This window comes from Erpetoichthys calabaricus, chromosome 4, assembly GCF_900747795.2.
Source record: "Erpetoichthys calabaricus chromosome 4, fErpCal1.3, whole genome shotgun sequence".
In the NCBI taxonomy this organism is placed as follows: domain Eukaryota; kingdom Metazoa; phylum Chordata; class Cladistia; order Polypteriformes; family Polypteridae; genus Erpetoichthys; species Erpetoichthys calabaricus.
Genome location: NC_041397.2, coordinates 193,386,841 through 193,411,557, shown reverse-complemented (window position 1 = coordinate 193,411,557; position 24,717 = coordinate 193,386,841). Strand labels below are relative to the sequence as shown.

General features: G+C 35.8%; 1 non-coding gene across 1 annotated transcript; it reads left to right on the top strand.

Annotated features, from left to right (window-relative positions):
• Positions 1 to 14,558: 14,558 nt before the first annotated feature.
• On the top strand, positions 14,559 to 14,630 carry trnap-agg (transfer RNA proline (anticodon AGG)). The gene has a single exon. It is a non-coding gene; the product is annotated as a tRNA-Pro (tRNA).
• The last annotated feature ends 10,087 nt before the right edge of the window (positions 14,631 to 24,717 follow it).

The following is a 24,717-nucleotide window of genomic DNA, read 5'->3' as shown; positions in this document are numbered from 1 at the left end:
GGTTTATTCATAATAATTATGTATAAATATAAAACACACAGCATCAAAAGCAAATGTTTTGAAGAGCACATGGGTTTTCATCCCTGCTTTTGCTCATTCATCTGTGCATTGATGATGTTTTAATAAGAGTACAAAGTTGAACCTTCAAGGATTCAAGTTCCTGTTTAACACCACACTTAAAGAGAACTTTGTTATTTCTACTGGTTTTTATAAAATTTAATCCAGATCTTTTTTAATCATTTTCCAGATGCAACTATGAACATGATGAAAAGTTAATTTTAAAGTGGAATTATTTGAATTTTCTTATTTTTATTGTGAACAAATCTGCCAGAAAGTTGTTTGAGACAGATTACAAATAACAAGTGTATAATATCTGTGTTATGTACAGTATATCTGGCAGGATAAATGACTTTCAAAGCCTCCTACAGTTAATCAGCGGTGGCATTGAACAATTCATTTAATGGTTTGCCATCTAATGCATTAGCCAAGGGGCTCTAGCAATTCTCATTCTAGCTTCAGTTTTCTTTTTGAAAAGATAAGGGCTTTTTTCTAATATCAGATACCCATCACCTTTGGCAAAGGAAAAAGAAAACTGTGTACCATCTTTATTTTTGCACTGGTTTCTGCTTATTTACCATACATTTTTTTGTTTGATGATTTGTTAATTGAAATTCTATTTTTTAATTTTAAATGCATTCTTTATTTAGTTTTTGTATTATATCCCTTGTTATGAATCAAGTGCTTTCCTTAAAATTCATCAAAAAATCAATGGTACTACCAAGTTACTTGTACTAATCATTTTGTGCGTTAGTATACTGTATGTGTCCATATAAATCCTATTGATGAATTAATGTATGTACAAGGCTGTTTTCTTCACTGACAATGTAAACAACAGCAAAAGAAGAAGTTATAGGACTTGCTATAACTAACTAATGTAGGTTGATAAATATTGTGTATAACAAATCATTACATTGTTACATTACAGTAGATGTTCTCCTATACGGAGGAACCTGGCTACCAGCCAATGGGAATGGCTAACATTCCAGTTATGAATAATACATCTGGTTTCAAGTACTTGGTTGCGTAAGGTAAGAATGCATTGCCTACAGTTTTTGGGACAGAATCTCATTTACACGTTGCTAAAGAAATCCTCAGTGGTCAAGTGTTCCTTCATGTTAGGTATAAGTGACTAATCAAGAGGGTGACGTCTTGAAAGTTTACCTAAGACTTAGACAGTTAGACTAATTTCTTTTATGAGTAGCCTAACTAAACAGTAAGTTAATGCAATTTTATATAATACGGTAAATATTGCTCAAAAAAGAGTGCTAAAATACATCTGTATTACAACACACAGAAAAATGAAACTGGGAACTGTCAGGACTCAGTATGCATGAAAACGTGTTATTAAGCTGTCAGGGATCATGGCAGTGTCAGGGAAACTAAAAAGTGAACAGAATGTGGCATAACAAAAAAGCAAGTTTGTGTAAACAGTAGTCTGAAAAAGCTACAATTCTACTGCTATGGTTGAAGCCAAAGGGACTTGCTTTACCCAGCTGACCCAATGTGGTCAGAGCGACGACTATCATCTAACAAGTCGAAAAAGTTTGTTTATACTAAGCAAGTATATAAAAATAGGCACAAAACAGAGAGAAATACCATGCCAAAATTAAATGTGCAGAACTACTGTACAGCCATTTGAAAGCTACACATAGCCCTAATCAGAAGATTTCCCCTGGCTCCTTTCTCTGCATACTGCTTAGCAATGATATTCATGCAGACATCATGTAAGAGAAGTGGCAAAGAAAATAAAGGTGTGCATGACTGGAGCTCTTTGCTTTGTTTCTTGGATAAGTCTAAAGCAGACAGTCACTGTCACCACGGGATGTCTTCTTCCTGCTCATCTAGTTTTGCACTTCACAATTGGCTGGCATAGCCTACTGAGAATGATGGAATGTTGCCTTCCTCTCCATCCTCATGGCATGGTCTCCTTAATGATTGCATGGAGATGGTGACTGCTTCTGCAGAAGTGGTAAAACTACTCAAATTCAGAGCAGCTAGAAGCTAATTTTGGAATTTCTCTGTCCTCACAATCATTTCCATCACATTTTCTTTAAGAAATATGCACACAAATCTATAAAAGACATCAGTTGCAAGGTAAATGAGGAAGTGGAGCTGTCTTAGGTATCCTTTAATTGTGCTACCTATGAAAAGCCTAAGAAAGTTTACTACATAAAGACAGCTTGACTTAAAAGCTGAGAAGTTGGAAGTTAGACACAGGATGATACGTTAGCTCATCCACTATTGACTAAACCAGAGTAAGTTCCTGTTATTTACTTTGTGTATAAATGATCAGTCAGGCACACGAAAATGTAGTCCCATACTACTTAGCAGCAACAACAACAAACATAGTCAAGTGAAGCTAAGAGGAAGTCCCAGTGCAAGTTTTCTTATGTTTTGTTAATTCTTTTGTTTGTGTGTTTTCTTGGGTGCAAACATGCTACAATTGGAAGAACAGCGTATTTTGTTCGTAGAGGATCCTTCAAGTTGACATTTGATGAATTGGTGAAACAATATTTCAATTTGAGTGTGAAATACACATTTCAGCAATTGATTAAAACAAATTCTGCACTACTAGTTCTGTGAGAAATACACTAAATACTCAAACTCAACCCTAGAGGTTGTCATTATATGGAAAGAAATACTATTAAGGAGATTATCACAGCACACAGATATTTTGTGATGGTCATGTCAGCATGTACTTAATGATTTTCAGGTTACTTTATTACCTGGATATAATGCACTTTGTAATGGTGCTTTCTGTAAAAATGAATTACATAAAATTTGATTGAGCAAATTATCTATCATTTTAGTACTGCTTTTGCCTATGTTACTACTAACAAATATTAATCTAAGGGTACATAAACATACTCTGTAGATATACATTTAAATGTTACATTGAAGTGTGTTACCACATGTCAGATTACTCACAATTTCTGCTTAAGTGCTATAAGAAATTTATATGAAATCCCTTGGTATTGTCTGCGTCTTGTATGATGGCCGCTAAACTGCTTTTTATAGAAGTAATATAATTAATAGTTTACAACATAAACTGAATTTTATTTGTCAAGTGATCATCATGCTGTTGAGTCCTGCAATACAGAAAATGAGAGGATTGAATGGGTGGCTACATGGACGTAAATAACAATTAATGCAGTTCCAGGAGCATTTTGTACAAATATGAGTATTTCCTAGAGGGAACACATTCATCTCACGTGCCTGTTTGACTCCTTCTCTTTGACTTGTGGTTATGCTATATGCAAATTGTGAAGAAGGTGTTGAAATAAATCTGTTTTGGGGTTCACCAAATGCTCAGTTTTCAATTCTGTTACATTTTCTGGTGAGTTACAAACCTAATCTATTTAAGCTGATATTTATCAAAAAAACATGACTTCTTATCTACACTGGATAGTGTAAACCTGACTTTTTCCTTCTTATCTTTATACTCTCTGCTATTCCTCCTGTTCAGAGAAAACTTGCTTTTGTCTCTCACACCAATCTTGCCTTTTAAAGATTTTTGTAGGAGTTACTTCCGAGGTCAAGGATCAAGCTACAACTCCTGTGCACACCATACGATGCCTCTAGGTCTAATTAAACCTCTGATCTCTGATGCTGGCATTTACAGGACTTAAGAACTACTGTTCTTCTACTTCCAGCGCTCCAAAATCACATAACCCATTGCTGTTTCTTAGTGACATTTTGCTTAGATCAGATAATAATAGGAAGGTTTCTTTTTCTTCCTCTTTTCTTTTCTCTTCCTTTCTCTTCCTCTTTAGGATCATAAATTTACTGATTATGTAGTGGACTAACCTTCTGTGGAGGGCAACCAATAACATTATACTTTCTACAGTGTTCTGTACTCATGTATCAAATTCAAACCATGGGGACCTAAAATTGTCTTAATTGTAATAGGCATATGGTAGGTGCCACCTCTTATTGGTATGCCAATTCTTTGTAGGGAACCCATACAAATACACATTTACATTTACTCATTTTAATCCAAAGCAAATACAAAACAGGTCAACATAATCAAATAACACCAGCCTTCATATACATGGGTGCCAACCCATTAACTTCTCCATAGGCAAGCGTAAAGGATACACCCGTGTGAGCCAATTTGGGACTACCACTTCACCCAGAGCATTTCATTTTTGGGTTGTGGAAGGATGCAGTGAACACTTATGCAGCTATGGGACAAACTGCAAACTTCAAACCATCAGTAGTTGGGCAAAGATTCAAGCCTAAGACTTCAAAGTTGTGAAGCAATAGTACTAACGACTGGGACACCATGGTGCACTGGTAATATATTAGTATAAAATTAAAATAACATGAAAAACACATCACTAGCTTTACATTTACTCTCAACACTTAATTAAGAGCAATATTACTTACATTGGTTGATAACTGGGAGAGATTTCCATTTTAATCAGCTTCACAGTCAATGGATTATTCCCATCTGAAGCAGAAATCTTTGTTTAATTAGCATCCTTGTGACTTCTCCCATTTTGCACCCAGAAATGAAAAATTTAGAAACAGACAAAAATAGCATTTCTTTCTGCAGTTTTTACACAATTGATTTTTTTTTTGTAATTAAAAGAAAATACCTTAATTACATCAGTTTGTATAAAGTATAAAGTTGTGTACTCATTAATAGGTACCTGTTGTAATAATATATATCTAGAATCTTAAGGAAGTTCAGGAAAAGTACAGTAAGTCATGCCTCTTCATACAATATTATAATCATCACTGCTTGGATAATGACAATATCTGTCCAGGTTAGCCAGTATGCTTTTAATAAAATGCATAAAAATACACAAATTCATTTAAATTCAGTATCATATGTATTGATATTCACAATGCTGTAAAAATATAAATTGGGAAAGAGAAGCTTGTTGTAAGACAAAGTGTGCAAGAATGCCTTATGGTGGATTGTACCTATCAATGACCCTGAAATGAAATAGGCAGATGAATGGAGAGTAACACCCACAAGAAAAGGAATACCAAAATGAGCTGCAGCATGGAATTAATGAAATTTTGGAGATGGCATTAGCTGTTGCCCATTACAGGAAAAAGGGATCATGAGCAGAAGACATGCAGTTGTACTGTGCCAGCACAACAGTATGGAGGCCAAGCTCTGCTCTGGAAGAAAAGGGGAGCAGGAACACCAAGAGTTGCTAGGCAGAGCTCTATCCTGGTTTCCAGATTTAAACTACACAGCCATTCCAACCCCAGATATGTTTCTGGTACTTTTCTGGAAGTAAGCCCAAGACAGAGTTTAAAGCTAGTCTTCGAGGCCATAGTTGGGAAAAGAATTTGGGTCTGTAATGAAATGCTTTTGGCACCAAAATATTTGAAACTTTTACATTTTAATGATTGGACCAGGGGATCAAAACTACTATAGGGGAAAAGACAAAAGTTAAGATCAGATAACAAGCTGAGTATTTGTTACCAGAGACATCATATTAAAGTGAGACACTAAAACTATAGCACTAATTAAGAAGAACATTTAACGATTCTAAACTAAATTAGTTTTCTTTCCCATAACTAAGTGGCCAGCAATCTTACAAAAGCAGAGTGTGACCACACAAAGATGTCATTTCATCTCTGTGTCTCACGTGACCAGCAAAGAGCATAGTAACCACAATTAACATAGCTGCAGCCATGCTAAGATACCACAAAATGGCTGCAAACACAGTAGAAAACATTTTAAAATGGCTCATTGTTGATGCCACCTTTATAGAATTTAAAAAACATAAAAGAACAAAAAATACAATAATAAAAATTTCAAGCATTCAACCTTGGGGGGAATAGAGGCCAGGGCACAGAGAGAGTGAAAACCAAAGTGAGCAAATGATTTGTGTACATGTCTCTCAGATTCTACTTTTCTGGGTTTAATAAAGTCTTTCTTTTCTTGCATTTTGGCTTCTATGGGTTTATTCTGTTTGCAGGGCTGAAACAAAAGTGGTCACCTTGTGTTTACCTTACATGTATGTGATAATGTAATTCCTTCTTTTATTATGTACCACAAGATCTTTTGGTATCAGTTTTAGTTAGATTCTCACTGCATGTATAGTTAAAGGACAGAGAGCATGTCCATTTTAGATGGAAAATTCCAACCTCCTTTTTAACACAGATGTGAAGTGATTTAACCATAAAAAACTGAAACAATTACCACTCCTAAAAAATGAAACAAGTAAACTAATGTACAATACTCTTCTCAAAAAAAACGAAACAAGTAAACTAATACGCAATAATCTTCTCAAGAAAATATTATTACATAAATGCATAAGTGATATTACAAATTATGTTGATTAAGCATGTAGCTAATCTCTTCATTGTCTGATGCAAATTAGCTTGAATATAGTGAATGTTAAAATTTTTTATGTACATACTTTATACATCTGTTGAAAAAATATATGCCATAAATACACTGTTCAATCTGACATAGTGCTTATAGATTTTTTGTAATGTTTCAGGACAATATCTGTAGAGATGGTCAGGATGTGGCATACGTTATGGTGGAAGATGTAATCTTTGTCTACATTCCATGGAGAAGCAATCCCTAATTTAATTTTGGTAAGTAATGCCGTACAACATTTGCCTCGACAGATCATGCCTAAAAAAGCCTAGAAGAGCACAGTTCTACAGCTGTCTTATGTTGATTGATGTTGGATAATTGGCATGCGTGAGAGTAGCTTGTCTGTTTCAGATGTTGCATAGTGAATTGGACTGAATGGTTCACTGTGTGATGTTTTGAATAGCTGGAGGAACACATACCTGTATACCCAAAACAGGAGGATGACAGCCTGGGAAGATCTATACTTAAGCTGTACAGTTATATCAGAACACAGCTATAAAACAAAAATACATTATTTACCATCATAAAGTTTCACATATTAGACCATTAGCTGATGTCTTTGTAATATCACCTTAAGCTAACAAACTACAATGCAATATATACTTCGAACATTTATGCAAAAACTTGCCTCATGTGTTAAACAGAATAGTGGCACTGATTTATTTTTCGTTTTGCATGGAATATTCAGCATCTTCAAACCTGCAGAACTCTTGCAAAAAAGAACTCTTTGTGAGACCAATGTCAACAAGCATACGTCACCAATACCTGGTAGATATGGTAACTATAGTACAAGACAGACGATTCCATCTAGTAATCATCAAGAGCACCAAGAGCTCAATGATCGCTCAACGCTGTTACTATTTCCTTAACAGGCACTATCAGAATTGGGTTTCTAGCATGATGATGTGGGCCACAGACTGTTGGCGTAACAAGAACATTTTTTTGAAAAATGACAACTATTGAGAAACCATTATGTTCGAATTGGATAAAATGAATAATTCCAATTGGATGAAAGAGATTTTTTAGGAGCAGCAGAGAAAAGCAAATGTCTTCCTTTAGGTATTAATGAAAAGAGTACTTTGGGTATTCGCAATAAGGGTTTTAAATTTCAGATGCTTGCTCAATGTAAATGGTCATTTTTTTATATCAAACAATCACTCAGCAGCATAGCAAAAAGATTCATAGAATGATGGTGTCAATAGAAAACAAATATACATGATGACTTCAATTAATTCATTGTGTTCCAAAAACATAGCAAAAAGAAGCAGATCACTATGTAATCTGTGAGATCACCTATTCTGAATCTAATAAAAAATGTATTCGGGATAGTTGGAAGATTCTTGTAATAAGCTCTTATGAACAGGCATGAAATAACATCCTACATCACGGGTGTCGAACTCGGTCCTGGAGGGCCGCAGTGGCTGCAGGTTTTCATTCTAACCATCGTCTTCATTAGTCACAAGTTTTTGCTGCTAATTCACTTCTTTTGTCTTAGTTTTAATTAACGTGACTCAGACCCCTTAGTTGTTATTCCTTAATTAGCAGCCAATGAGACACAAAGTGAGTCGCCACATGACCAGCTCACCTGTACCCATCACACAATATCTGAAAATAAAGAAAAGTGATGGTCTCCGTAAGGCTGATCTGCTCAGTTCACCAAAACATCTTGATGATGTTCTTAGAAAAAAACAGAAAACTCAACAGTTTTGGAAATGTCTGCTATGGCAGAATGAGAGCAGCAACAAGCCATGGAATTAAATAACAGGTTTAATTAACAGCAAGAATTGGCTTCTCATTAAGAGATTGGTTGGAGTGAAATTGGTTGGAGTTTGAAATCCCAGTTTAGCTGCTCATCTGTTGGCTTGGTTCACATATCATTTCTGTTTGGCTGTCATTTAATGAAGAAAGGAATCAATTCAGAGGACTAAATCCTTAAAAACAGGTCCAGTAAAATGAAGGTAAAAGGAGTTAATTAGCAGTGAAAACTGGTCACTGATTAGGGAAAGGGTTAGAATAAAAACCTGCAGCGGAGTTTCACACCCCTGTCCCATATGAATGTATCCAGATCCTTATTGACTAAGGGATATCTCAAGTTCAAGTGTACCATTGAGCTAGAACTGTCCTGGAGCCTTGTGTATGTAATTATCACTTTCACAAATCAGTGTTCTTTATGGTATATTTGGTGACGTCTGCTTGTTGTTTTCTTCGTGTGGAAATTACCACTTTCAAAAGTTTTTACATGTAGTGTATTTTCATTCATCAAACCTAAGATAGATTAAACAGGCTTCAAAATATCACACTATAAACATTTATATAAATATATACAGTATATATACTATATATATATATACTGTATACTAGGGGGTTCGCCGCCTGCTCGCTTCACTCGCCAACCCCCCAAGCCTGCATTATGCACCAGCCACTTCGCGTCTCTGCCACTCACGTTGTGAAGAGGGGGGATGAACGTCTTTTGCATGATGCTTTAAAGGAAGATTTGATATTTTAAACCACAACTCATCGATATTTAGTGTTAAACACATCTTGATGCCAAAACAGAGGTTTTTTTTTCAGCCAGTAATTAACTGGATCAAAAATGGATGGATGAATTGTGTAGATTAACTTTCAAAAAAGCAAAGGTATCTTGTCATTAATTTATAGATATGCTGCAACTGTCTCACATGAATATGAATGTAATTGCTTTGTCTGAATGTGTACAACATGCAGCTAAAGTAATCAGGAAGCTACAGCCACACATTATTAGGTCTTTATATGGGAAAGGGATCTTTTCTCCTGTAGTGTTAAATAACTCATATTAACAGTTAATCTGTCCATTCATTGCCAATACATACTTCTTTTTACTGAAGTTTTTTTTGTTGACTAAAGATGAAATTATCACTTTACAATATTATAAGTAAATGTAACTTAGTTTAGCATAGGTTGACAGTGTGTACTACAAAAGCTCAGATGTCAGGACCACACTGTGGCTCTGCCTTTTCCATTGCATCATTTCTATAGGTTATGTTTATTCTTTTTGATGATTGTTTATTTTCTGTATTTAAGTTCTTTGATTTTTTGAAATTGAAATATTTATTTATGATTATCCTTTTGTTTATTTTTTTTACTTTATTTAACTTTATTTTGTAATTGTTTTCTTTTAGTTCAGTTCAATTTCCTTTTGTATATGGGTTTTCACTCCAGGTTCAAAGCACTGTAACAAGTTCATAAGTAAAATACAATTATAAACCTTACAAATTAGTAATTGCATGACACATACACAGATTTTTCAAATATCCAGTAAAACCAAGCCATTTCCGACTGATTAACATACACAGATCCTAAAAATATCTGTCCATGAATAATGTCATTGAGCCATGGCCAGTAAACAACGGAGGAGAACGTCTGCCTTGTGTTTTAGCTGTGGAGTCCACGGGATGGGGCCTCCTAATCTTGTGGTGCACTGCCATTGGGGCAAACCTCTGTTGCTCCCTTAAATAAGTAGGTTTTTGGCTTCGGTCTGATTGCTGGGTTATTGAGTACTTCTTGCTCTCTACTCTCCTTCTTTTGAGCCGGATTTCTTCTGCTTCATTAAATTATTGTTTTCTAAAATTCCTGGTACTTTCCTCTGAAGGCATTCTCTAGTTAAAGCTCTCAAACATCTTTTTTTTTTGTTAAAGGTTTCTCTGTATTAAGCTAGAATTTAACATTGTGAGTTAGCTGTGCTCTAGGTTTGTTTTCTCTGTAACAGTAGTTTGCAATTTGCTGTTCAGCAGAGGAACGTTTTTTTTGGTGTAATTATTGATAACACTGTTTTTAAGGTTAACTATTTATTTATTCTCTGCTCTTAGTTTTTAATAAAGACTAGTACTCATAAAAATGCCTTACACAGAAATCATTTCAATTGTATGATTTGTTCTTTCACAACTTCCCTTCCAGTCAGCCCCACCAGACATAACATTGGCATGCCAACGCACTGTAGCCCTCAAATGACCTGAACAAGCCTTAGGTGGGACCGTCTGGTCAGCAGCCATTAAACCAATTTGGAAACAGCAATAAAACTGTTAACAATTAATCTTTGAGTCAGTCTTCATAGTAGCATCCAGCATTAGCCTTCCAGGTATGCATGGGTGATCTTATCAATGTCGAGCACTTTACTAGTTAAAAGCTGTAAAATGCAAATATTAGCAAATACACCCCATTTAGAAAATTATAGATCTTATTAGGATGGATTAATGAACAAATTCCTTTCTTGTTATTAATTGTGAATATAATTACGATGTTTCACCATTGATAAGCTGAAAACAGGTGTTGGGGATAGGGGCAAGTAATGTAAAAATAAATGATGGGAATAAAATGCACAATTAGCAATATGAACTGTACTCTTAGTGGTATAACAGGGATATCCACTTCATTTCTTTTTAAGAAAAACCTTTCTTTAAAAAGCTGCAAGTTCTAAAAATAATTGTGTTTGCAGTAAACGTCCCCCAGCGCGGGTGTAGAAGTTTGTTTGACTGCAGTCATCAGTCGGAAATAAAAATGAAGCAAAGAGAAAATCTGATACCCCCCTGAGAATACAGTAGGACATCAAATAGTGCAGGGGAAAGGGCATAATTATTTGAAAAGAAAGGAATCAAAAGAAATAAATTCTCATAAAGACAATAAAAATTGGATTAAGTGGGTTTGAAAATGTTATGCTATATATATATATATATATATATATATATATATATATATATATATATATATATATATATATATATATATATATATATTTTAATCTTCAGATGATGTTTCTTACAGTCTTTTTTGGGATGGAAAAAATAAAAAACACAACAATAATGAATACAAAATCGCTTAGTAATGCAGACCTGCCTGCATGGGAGTAAGCGTGTTTATGAGTGAGAAAATAAACTGAAGAAGGAAAAATGTTCAGCAAAATAATCTTTGAATTTGTAAATTGTTCACAGATTAAATGTTACTTTGAAATGTACAGAGCTCAGATTCCCTTTGTTGCATTAATATCTAGTTGTATCCAGATGTATAAAAGCAATTCTGTTCTTACTCTCTAGCTCAAATAATTAATAGAATGTTATAATGAAAAATTAACTAAATCTTCAGATAATTACAATAAATTTTAATATGTGTCACTATTTAGACCTTGTGAAGTATGCCTTTATGACAGCTGGAATGTTTTGCCTTGCTGCTTGTGGACATTTTCATCAATGATGGTGGTATACTGTATTTTCCAAATATCCTGAAGCACATTCCATTGCTGTTCTTTGTTGACTGCCTTTTTTGTCTCTCAGTCTCCATATTGTCCCAGATGGAATTGATAGGACTGAGGACTCTGTGGAGGCCACATTATTGTCTTGGGGTTCTAGCGTCTTCCTTTTTATCTCATGTTATTATTATGGATCATTTTTGTGCTGGAGATATGCAGCATTCTTTGCTCCATTTTTATAAATAGCATAATACTGTGTTAGCAATTGAATAATTCCATGATATGTCATGTTCTGTTTACTTTTATCTCTACCATGCCATATGTATTTTCTTTTATCAACTGATCCCCTGCCTCGTTTGGCTTTTGATTATAATTACATGTTAGATATCTTTTAGTGCAAAATGCCAACTTTGCTACTAAAATACAAATGTTTTCAGTTTTGAGTACACAAATCTGGCAAAAGGTTGTTTCTCTGTTTATACTGTTTAGCATTTTTAGCATGAAGTGGTTTCTTTATTGTTGTTTTACACAAGGCTAAAGCTTCTTGCAGGTGATGATGTGTAGCCAGTGTGAAAAATCCCTGATTGCCCGCATTAAGCTTGTCATTTGCTAAATGATTTCCTGCCCCATGAACTCATACCCTTTAAACAGACTCTTTTAGCTCTGCGTTTTTCCCTTTATTTTTTGTAAACCTGTTTGCACATAGAGCGGTACAAAGTGCATTGCCTATATATTTTAGAATACTTATTTAGCTATTTTCACAAAAATGAATTTCACAAAAACATATACCTTTAAAAAATAAGTAATTGCTTATAACATATTACATGGCACTTCAATATAGGCTATTTTCAAAGGCATTATAAATTCTGTGCAATTATTAAATAATACCCATTAAAACTGAATGGAAATTAACAGAAATATTTCATTTAAAATCAAAGACATCCCCATATTTTAATAGTATAATCATTTTGACTTGAAAAATAATAAGGGGTAAAGTAAAAGCAAGCTACACATGCCTTTAAACTAAAGGACCACCTACTCTGTTCTTAGAAGAAAATAAAAATTACTTGTAGTTCACAAACAAGTTTGCCATTTGAAAACACCTTCAAGTGTGTTGACATTCACATACAGCCCTTCCTCTACAAAAGGATCCCGGGGCACTTTTGTGTGTGAACTAGGCATCAACACTTTGCTGTACATTCATTTCCAAAGGGACTGTAGTTTTCAAATCACATCTGAAGCAGGTTAAATTACTTGCTCAAGGTCATACAGTGCTCTGAGCTCTGAAACCCCTTCGGACCACACAGTTTGGAATGTCCTTCACACTTGACTCATTTTACCTTGTGCACGATTTCAAAGTAGGTCAAGGCATTTAATTAGAGACATGAATACATTTTCACCTGATTCTTATACCATTTATGTTAAAAATGGAATATGTTCATACAATTTGATTCAAACCCATCTATCTAGAAATGCTCAGCTTTTACTTTTTCATGTAACCGCATAAGGTTCTCTGCAACATCTTGCTAAAATAAGGTAAGTAGATATACTAATAAATATAGAAAGCACTAGATAGATAGATAGATAGATAGATAGATAGATAGATAGATAGATAGATAGATAGATAGATAGATAGATAGATAGATAGATAGATAGATAGATAGATAGATAGATTTTTTAAAGATTTTTAAACACATCTTTATTTACAATGAAACATTTACAGTCGTATAAACAGACATCAGTCTATAATAAATAAAAAATGCACACAACTTACAAGCTTTCTACTCACATTTTACTGCTTACCATTAATTTTCTGTATAACATTAAACTTCACTACCTCACATTTCTTTAAATATGTCTATATGAATAGGTACTTTATAATACATTATGTAAGTTACCTTCAGTTTACTTTTAATGAGCACCTTGAACAGCAATAAAAATGGTTAGTCCATTTTTATCCAGATTTCTTGTACTCTTTTGAATGGTCATCTAGATAGATAGATAGATAGATAGATAGATAGATAGATAGATAGATAGATAGATAGATAGATAGATAGATAGATAGATAGATAGATAGATAGATAGATATGGCAGCATTAAAAAAATAGAAAAGATGGAATAATATATTACAATACTGAAGTAAAGAAAAAATAGAAAAAATGGAATAATATATTACAACACTAAAGTAAAGAAACTAAAAATGTTCCCTTTATTTTTTCAGCTTATGTTTTTTTAAATCAAAAGCTTCCATTTCTGTTAAAGTTTGTAACTCATGTACTGAATAATCATGTATTTTCTCATATTGCGTACTTCTTTGCTAATGTGATGTTTTTCTCTCTGTGATGAGTTTTATAAAGGTTAGTCACAGTACGTACTGAATAAATTCAGTTATTAGCATTTACATACAATAAGTGTATTCAGCATAGTTCAAATACCAGTATAAGTTCAGAAAATGTTATAAAGTGAAGTTATTTACCCAACCAAATCTTTTAAAGTCCGAATAACGGTGCTGCAACTCCTTTCTATCTGTGAAGATGTCCGTTTCTCTTATTCAGATACTTCAGATACAATTTATAATGACTGTGAGAGAAATCTAATTATCGATGTTTGTTTAGAAATCAAACTTCAGTTGAGCATTATTTACAATCTCCTCTGCCATCTCAGTTTTACTGTGCTAATCTATGGGCTGTAGTCAGAACCATTACTTGTTTATAAGACGCTGCAGTGCTGAGCAGGATACGTTTCATGTCTTAATTTATTGAGTGCTTGAGTGATTGTTTAATGGATAGTATATACTATTTCCCATAGCCTACATTTCCGTTTTCATAAGTTTCCAGAATAAAACTTTTAACTATATCATATTGAGAAAAACATTTTTTGACAGGGTCATCTTAGTAAGTAAACATGAACATCTCTTTCGTTGTCGGCTCGTTGGTCTAGGGGTATGATTCTCGCTTAGGGTGCGAGAGGTCCCGGGTTCAAATCCCGGACGAGCCCGTTTTTCTTAGTCATTCCTGCCTGAACTTCACTTCACGAGAGTATTGACTGCTGCGTGCTTTAAAACGGTACCGATTACACGAACGTAGTGTGTTTTCCGTGAATGGTTTAAATAGCTAATTCAGTTCAAAACTAGGAAACAATGAAATATGAGTAATACTAATGAATAGCAGCATTACGTACGTTGATGGAAAAAAAATAGTAATTCTTGTTTTTCAGTGACCTGCACAGTTACAAAAGATTGTAAACGTAAATATCTTCATTCGCTGACGTGTAAGCTCGTTTTGGAACCTCCTTAAACTGCGCTAATCATAAAGCCTCCCACTTTTATTATGTGACAAAGGGAGAGATCTGTGACAGTTTTAACAAGACCGTGTTAAGTGCTACTTACAATTTTGAAAAGAGAAGACGCACGGGTGACAAGACTGTCACGCCAGCCGCGGGTGTGTCCGTCTGCGGTCGGCTTCAGTGTGATATTGACGGCTTGTCGAGTCGCGTGCACCGTATGGACAGTATGTAGGCAGCTTCTTTCAAGCCTTGAGAATTGAAATGCAAAGAAATCAAAATGACAATCTTATTGTATTACTCCTCACTTTAGAGTCCTGGGGATAAAATATGCGAGGAAGCAAGATAGAACGAACATTTTCGTGTCTTGTAACCGTATTTTTGTAATTCAGTATACAGTACCTTAAACAGGACTGGTGCCCCAGTGATGGGCTGACTCCTGCCTTGTGCCTGATGCTACCGGGATAACCACCGGCTTCCTGATAACGATGGATGAATTGATTTATACATATCATGAACCAAAAAACACGTGCCTAAACTGTATTAGCTCAAAAACGTAGCAAAGGTAAGTGACCTAAACAACTCAGACGTAACTTCCACAGATAAGATTATTGATTGTGAAGTATCTAGTAATTTAAACATTTTGTTACACATTTATTTATAATATTGTTTATTTACTAATTATTTATTATACTGTGTATTTACTAATTAGGCTTAAACATTGATTTATTTGGAATTTGTCTACAGTATATCTCAGGGAAGTTCTATGCAGTGATAAGTTAACTTTGACTCCTTCTGTCTCTTGATTGCTTAGGAAGGATTCTGCATGAAGACTGCATGCTCTTTTTGTGTCCTGTTGTGTCTTCTCAGTATTATTTGCCTTATGCTCATATTCCAAAAGCATGTCGTGTCACTGACTGATGGGCAGTGTTTATAAAAAGAATTCACCCGTTTGAAAGTTTTTACATTTTATTGTTATACAACATTAAATCACAACGGATTTAATTTGGCTTTTTTTCAAACTGATCAACAAATAGTGCCAAAGTGAAAATAGATCTCTGCAAAGTTGTCTAAATTAATTACAAATATAAAATACCAAAACTTGATCACATAAGTATTCACCCATTTAATATGATGCATCTGCAGCCACTAGATGTTAGAAGTCCCATAATTAGTTAAATGGAGGTCATCAGTCTGTAGTCAAGGGGTTTTAACTGACTGCAATAAAAATGTCCCTTAATCTATACTGTCCAGCTTGTGATGAGTCAGTATCACAGCCAAACCCACACAATGAAGGCAAAAAGAACTCTCCAAACAACTCTGTTAAAAGTGAAAAGCACAAGTCTGGGGGATAGATACAAGAAAATAAGTCAGTGAATATATCTTGAAGTCCAAATAAAACAGTTAAAAAGTACTGAAAAGAGTATGGCACAGCTGTAAATCTGGCTAGAGCAGGCCGTCCACCAAAACTGAATAACTGTCCAGGAGAAGACTCGTGAGAGAGGCCACCAACTTTGAGGGAGTTACAACCTACAGTGAGACAGATTGGAAAGCCTGTGAAGACGACAACTGCCAAATGCAAAATTTCATCTAGAGTTTGCCAGAAGCCACGTAGGAGTCTCTGAATTCAGCTGGAGGAAGGTGCTAAGGTCTGATGAGACCAAAATGGAACTTTTAGGACAACAATCTAAATGTCATGTTTGTCATAATCCAAATACTACACATTATTACAAACACACCATTCTCACCATGAAGCATGGTGAGAAAATGTGAAAACTTCCAAAAGAGGTGAATACTTTTTATTGGCATTGTATTCATGGCAGCATCATGTTATGGAGATGTCTTTCTGCAGCAGGCCCTAGAAGGTTTGTGAGGGTTCAAGGTAAAATAAATGTTGCAAATTAAAGGGAAATCCTGGAGGAAGACCTAATTTGCAGGAAATCTGCAACTTTGTCGAAGATTTGTTTTCCAGCAAGACAACACCCTCAAGCATAAACCCAGAGCTACACATGAATCGCTTAAACACAACAATGCTAATGTCTTGGAGTGGTTGAGTTAGAGCCCAGATATCAATCCAATTGAGAATTTGAGACTGGATATGGAACCTGACAGAACTTAAGAAGTTTTACGAAGAAGAATGGTGGGGGGTTGGTGAACTGTAGTGTCTAGGTGTGCAAACCTGATAGAGACCTGTGCATGTGGATTTGAGGCTGTCATGGCCACCAAGAGCGTATCTACTAAATACCAACTGAAGGGGGTGAATACCTAAGTAAACATATTTTTTCTGCTTTATAGCTTATAATTAATTTAGTTCACTTTGCAGAGAATTGCTTTTATTTTGACATTAAAGAGTTATTTTTTGTTGATCAGTGTCAAAAAAGCCAAATTAAATCCACTGTGATTCAATATTGTGTAACAATAAAACATAAAAACTTCCAAAAGAGGTGAACACTTTTTATAGGCATTGTATTCATACTCCCTGAGTAAGCAGTATAAGTTGCATGCCCTGGACTGGCATGCCAAAAAATAAGACAAAGACAGTTCTTACTTTTTCATTATGGCCTTGGAATAATCCTCTTGCAGGAACTTCATGAATAAAGGAATGCATGTAGTTTAATAGACCTGCATTTAATTCCAAGCTTGGTCACTGGTGTTATGTACCTTGCCTTTGTTAATTAGCAATGTTAATAACTTAATTTGTGTTATGTATCTTACCTTTGTTAATTAGCAATGTTAATAACTTAATTTACAAAGGCAAGATACATGACAACTGGCTTAGTGGAATTTGCATATTTTTCCTGTGTCCCAATGCCAACTACTAAGTTAAGGTAATGTGTCATTTCAGATAAGAAAGACAGAAGTTCTGGTGTAAGAAAGATTCAGCGTAAGGTAGTAATTATAAGTGATCAAGGTGTCAGGTAGTGCCAACATGTTGCATGTTGATTAGCTTATACAAGTAATAATTTTACCATACTCTGTATATGTAACACCATCAACTGTGTGAACTTATGATTTACAAGAATCATTGTTTGCAGAGAAAATTCAATTAAAAATATGAAGCCCACAGACTTGTGGGTCAGGAAATAGAAGAAATGCAATCTTTCCCCATTAGTGGTTAATATAATGATTTACAACAACACAATCAAGCAAATGACAATTTCATATGGGTAAATTAGAAGCCTTTAAATTCTAGATCAAACTTTGAACAACCAGGCTGCCAATAGATCTAGGACTCAATTTTAAAAGAACAGCACACAAAAAGAAGTAATTATTGATGCTTTTTAGAATTTTGAAGCTCTGCCCTAGACTTTCATTGTCTTATGACGATTTCTTTCAGTGGTTCAGCAGTGCCCAGTAAAAGCTGTAGATTATGATTTAGAGGTTTCTTCATTTTCTGATTCCATGAGTAATGAATTCCTGCTAAAAATAAGCAGTAAAATAGAGTGTTAGACTGTCCTCTTCATTCTCTCCGAGAAACTACATAATCTGGTCGTTCCCACTGCAAAACTATTTGAAGTTACATGAGCTCATCCTACTTATGTGCTCTTAAACAGATCTGATCTATAGACTCAAGTGTTCAGAGACAAAAATAAGAACTGACTAGAAATTTAAAAGCAATTTAAAAGCCAAATAATTCCCATTAGTTAAGCCCCATATTTGAATTGAACAACATATTTAGAAGTCATGGACTGTGGAAAGATATTCATACTGATACAAGGAGAACATAATAAATTCATACAGATGATACTTAAGTGAAAACAAGGGCTATGCATAGTGAGGCAAGTCTTTCATGCTATGGCATTAATTCGGTGTTTTTTAAACAGCCCAACAGAAAGCTAGGAGACCTTTTGCATACTTTTTTTTTTAGTTAAGCAGTGTGCGTGTCACCTTACATAAGAGAGAACGACCAAAATCAAGCAAATCAAATTTTATTTTGTGAAAAGTTTCACAGCAGATACACTGACTAAATTCTTCTACCATGCTTATATCTGTAAAATTCCTTGCAAACTGGGGAGAGCTCCAATCAAGCACCTGGTCAAAATCAGTGTTGTGTTTCAGCTTTGGACCTACTGCTGCATTTTTGGGCAATCATTTGAATTTTTGTTATATGCCTCAGGAATATCTTCTTCATCTCTATCACAGTAAATATATTTATATAATGACTGAAATCCACAAAGTGATGGGGTCATAGGTAGAGATATACATCTCAAAACACGAATGTCTCATAAGGGGCTGATTAGTCCCCAGGTTTCAGCACATCTTAATTATATTCTGGGCAGTCCAGGCTGGAGTGTTTAAGCTTCTGTATTTATTTTCTTAAAAATATTTTCTGCTCTGAAATTTTTCAAGTAATATTAAGCAATGGCACATCTCTGTTTTCAGTATACAAGTACTACAGATTTTTCACTTCATACTTCTCTGTCAAAAAGCCGTGAGCTCTGCAAGATGAACTCTTGAACCTTTTAATCTCATTTCAGAAGTATCTAATAAAAAACAAAAAAGTGAGCATTGCGTTGTTGTTGTTTTTGTTACAAACATATAATTGTAATGAAATATGCAAGAGTCTATGTTGCATAAGCGCTAGGCACATCTGGTGTTCCTGTAAACGGGAGGGTTGCACAGGTGCAACAGTGGCATACATGGTTCATTTTAAACTTATTTTAGACCTATATGACCTTTTAACTATATGTGACTGTTCAAAATGCACCAAAATCTGATACTCCAAGAGTCACTGAAGTTTATCGCTTCAAGGGATAAAACAGAGACTCTTCAAAGGCAATTCAAAATCAGATGAAGATCTCAGTCGTCTGCAAACGGAAGGATGGCTAGACACAAATGGGAGTATTATAAAAATGCTTCTCGGTACAATATTTACTACTTCGGATGGAATGCTTTGCTCTTAACCAAAGTCTGCTGCCTGTTGCTTAGTTTCCTATATAATATTTTTCCTTTGGCATTTATAGGTTTTCAACTCAGCTCAGCCTTTCAGAAATAAACTCTAATTTTCTATGACAGTATATATTTTGTTTTTATTCTGAAATTAGAAACTAGTAACTAGTATTCAAGTTGTTTTTTTATTTTATTTATTTATTTATTTATTTATTTTTGGTTTCTTATGTAAAACAGAAACTTTAAAAAGACAGATTTAATGAAGTGGCAACATATACAGAGTGTATACTGTACGTATGTAATCAGTTGTTAAACAGTACATGTAACTTATAATTAGATATATTAAAAACTTCCAAGCTACAAATATACTATAAAAATTTAAATACAGTAGTAATGGATGGATAGATAGATCAATAGATGTACAAGGTACTGTATGATAGACTTATCATTATTTTATTGGCATGGATATTAGTGATTTAATTTGTATTTTTTATAGCTTTATGGAAACACTCTTTTAAAACATGAACATAAGGCAACATTGAAAAACTGATACATTTTATATATATATATATATATATATATATATATATATATATATATATATATATATATATATATATATATATAAATATATATATATATATTGTAATAAATAGCTTGGCCATAGGCAGACACAACACCGGAATGTCCAAAACACACACTCGTTTATTCCACACACTATATACAATATTATTTTCAAATTACTCAGTCCTTGTTCCTTCAGCCACCTCCACTCCTCTTTCACAAGCTCTGTCCACTTCCACCTCACTCCAGCTCCCGGGCATGAACCCCAGCCGGGTGCCACTATATAAATATATATATATATATATATATATATATATATATATATATATATATATACTGTATATATACTGTATATATATATATATATATATATATATATATATATATATATATATATATATATATATATATATATATATATATATATATTGTGAAGAAAACACAGAAACAACTTTTAAGGGTCCCTGTATACTGTAAAGTACCTGTTCCAAGTAACGCACAGTCAGTCATGAAGTACATCAAAAGAGACAATGAGCAGAGCAAAACACGGACATTTTATGAGGTGGGAACGGAAGTGGGAATGCTGGGAAAGGATTGCATTGCAGGACCGGAGGAAATAAAGGAACCCGGAAGCGGCTCGGACTTCTGACTAGGGTTTTGGAGACGAAATTCACTGTTCCCAAATCGCTCATGTGTGACACAACCCCCAACCTCGGCCCAGATCTATCCGGTCGGGCAACCCGAACCGAAATGTCATAAATGCTGGTGAGAGCATTGGCGTTAGCCTGGAGGGCACCCCAATGATATACGACCATGAACCTATATGGCTGCAGATCCAAAAACCACCTGGTAACCCGAGGGTTCGATTCCTTATGAACAGCCATCCACTGGAGAGCAGCATGGTCCGTCATGAGGGTGAACTCCCGACCCAACAGGTAGTATTACAGTTGCGTCACCGCCCATTTTATTGCCAGTGCCTCCCATTCTACCGCCCAATAACTTGTCTCCCGGTCAAGCAGTTTCCGGCTCAGATACATCACGGGGTGTTCAGCCCCATAGATGCTTTGGCTCAGCACGCCACCCAAACCTGCGTCCAAAGCATCGTTCTGGAGATTAAAGGAAAAGGAGAAATCAGGAGTCTTTAATATATGTGCCATTGTAAGGGACATCTTCAACTCACAGAATGCACTTTCTGTCATTTCATCCCACACCACATTGAAAGGGGCCCTTTTCTTTGTCAGGTTTGTCAAGGGTGTAGCTTTCTCGGAAAAAGGAGGTACAAACCGGCTGTAGTAGCTCGCTAATCCCAGGAAAGCCTGTACCTGCTGCTTGGTTATCGGATGGGGCCAATTAAGGATGGCTTCAATTTTTGAACACTGTGGTTTAACCTTGTTCTTATTTCTTACTCTCTTTCTCTCTCTCTGTAACAGTATTCAGAGTGCCACTGCCTAGCATGTGGAGATCTGTGCAACCCTCCAAGTATATGCCTCCCCAGGCCATTGCTGTCTCATCTCCATACCTGTTATGCTGGATGATGTTGCAGGCTGCATAACATTCACCACAGAGTCTCCAGACTGTATCACATCTGTCACATGTGCTCAGTGTGAACCTGCTCTCATCTGTGAAGAGAACAGGGTGCCAATGGCAGAGCTGCCCATTATCTCTGGTGAATACCAATCAAGCTGCATGGTGATGGGCTGTGACAAGAGGTCCCACTAGAAGACATTCGGCTCTCATGCCACCCTCATTGAGTCGGTTTCTGACAGTTTGGTCAGATACATGCCCACCAGTAGCCAGCTGCAGGTCATTTTGTAGGGTTCTGGCAGAAATTCTCCTGTTCCTCCTTGAACAAAGGAGCAAATACCGTTCAAGTTGCTGGGTTGGTGCCTGCCCTTCTACGGTCATGTCCCGCTCTCCTTGTGTAAAGGCCCATCTCCTGGTATTTACTCCATGCTTTTGAGACTGTGCTAGGAGACACAGCAAACATTTTTGTGATGGCACATATGAATATGCCATCCTGGATGAGCTGGACTACCTGTGTAACCTGAATCAGTTGCAGGTACCAGTAGTGAAAACCAAAATTCAAAACTAGAGAAGAATCAGTCAGGAAAGATAAGGAGAGAGTAATTGTCTGTGGCCACCACCTGCAAACCCATTCCATTTTTGGGGGTTGCTGTTGCCTCTCTAGTGGACCTGTTGTCACTTTCATTTGCACCAAAGCAAGTGAAGTTGATTCATGATCACTTACACTGCCTAACTGGACAGATTTATATCCCTGATGCTTAAGTGTTAGACTGTGATAATTAAGTGTTCCCTTTATTTTTTAAGAATTACATATGAGGGACTTTCAAAATGTTTCCGCACTTTTTTTTAACTCTATTTATTAAGAATTTCAAAAACAAATTACATCACTTTGTTTGTGTATGGATACTACAAAATGCTGGATGTGATGCTCAGGAATCCTGGTTGCATAGTGGTGGCACATTCTTGCTATGAGCAGCCTTTTCCATCTGGTTCCAAAAATGGTTAATAGGTTTAAGATACAGGCCACTGACGTAATGAAAACCTGCCCACAAGGTCCCAGATCCAGTTGTTAATGATATGTGGTCTTTTGACTTTGCACATTATTGTTTTGATTATGTCTACCCAAGTGTGAATAAATTGTAGCCATGATGGGATGAACTTGGTCAGCAATGATATACAGATATGTTGTGCCTTTCATATGTTCTTAAGTCAGTATTAGCTTCCCTGAAGAGTGCCAAGGGGACTTGAAGTATGCAAAAAAAAAAAAAAAAACATTTCCTCACACACCACCAGTCTGAATTGATGACACCAAACATCATGACTTCTATAAACATGATGCAATGAGAAGCAGGATTCATCCAAACAAGCAAACTTTTTTTCCATTTCTTAACAGTCTAGTTTTAGAGCTTCTATGCTATGCTTTTTTACCGCTAACAACATGACCTGGTTTTCAGCTGTTGTATCTCATCTGACACAAAGCCTAATGCACAATGCATTCTAACGTGACATTTTCACACCAATGTTGAATTTGGTTGTGCTTTTCCTGGATGTAGCCCATCTTTTTGCTTACATGATTCGTACCCATTCTCCTTTGACTCCTTTGATCCACAAGCTGTTGTTATCCACAGATTTTCCTATCGTTACTGTTACTTTACTTTTTTGCACCATTGTTAATAAACCCTTGAAATGGCCCATGACAACAGCCATTTGGGAGGTGCTGGACCTAACATACCGAGCACCAGTATCATGCCACATTCTAAGACACTAAGGTCACAAAGTGCTGCCCATTACAATGTTCAGTTGCAGATGCTAGAAATGCTGAGTGACTTATATTTACCCAAAGACACCATCAAGTGACATATACTGTAACATGTTTGAATGTAGAATTTGTGTGAAGGTAGAACCAGTTAAGCATCACAAATGTATAAAATCATGCACACAGAGGATATCAAGAACATAAGACATTTGCCAAACATGACAAAACCGTTCAATCCATGAAGCTAGTTAGGTTAACTATGGGTTTAATTGCTCTAGTATTTAACAGATATTTTAAAATCTTTTCAAGCTCAAGATTTTATGAATTTTGTTTGAAGATGTTCTTCCTGGGGGCGGCACAGTGGCGCAGTAGTAGCGCTGCTGCCTCGCAGTTAGGAGACCCAGGTTCGCTTCCTGGGTCCTCCCTGCGTGGAGTTTGCATGTTCTCCCCGTGTCTGCGTGGGTTTCCTCTGGGCGCTCCGGTTTCCTCCCACAGTCCAAAGACATGCAGGTTAGGTGGATTGGCAATTCTAAATTGGCCCTAGTGTGTGCTTGGTGTGTGGGTGTGTTTGTGTGTGTCTTGCGGTGGGTTGGCACCCTGCCCGGGATTGTTTCCTGCCTTGTGCACTGTGTAGGCTGGGATTGGCTCCAGCAGACCCCCGTGACCCTGTGTTTGGATTCAGCTGGTTAGACAATGGATGGATGGATATTCTTCCTGGTTTCTGTCCTGAATGCACTTTTCACTAGTTTTCCCTGGTGTCCTCAAATTAAAGCTTCACTACTTACACATTGGGACAGATGGACCAGTAGGTACTGCAGTGGTAAAACCTTTTCCATAATGTAGGACAGGAGTTAGGCAGAACAGGACAGTTATTGAAGGACAGGATTTAGAGTTAGAAAGTGACACAGGACCACCATCCCCATCTAACAGATCAACTCCTGAAACATAAATATGAAGGATAGAGCCTAGGTGAGGAGTTTTCCAAGCCATTTGGTGGCATGTGGGAGACCTGTTAACTAACACATGGACAGACAAATGTGGGGAGGTTGACTGGCCCTTTAAGAGACA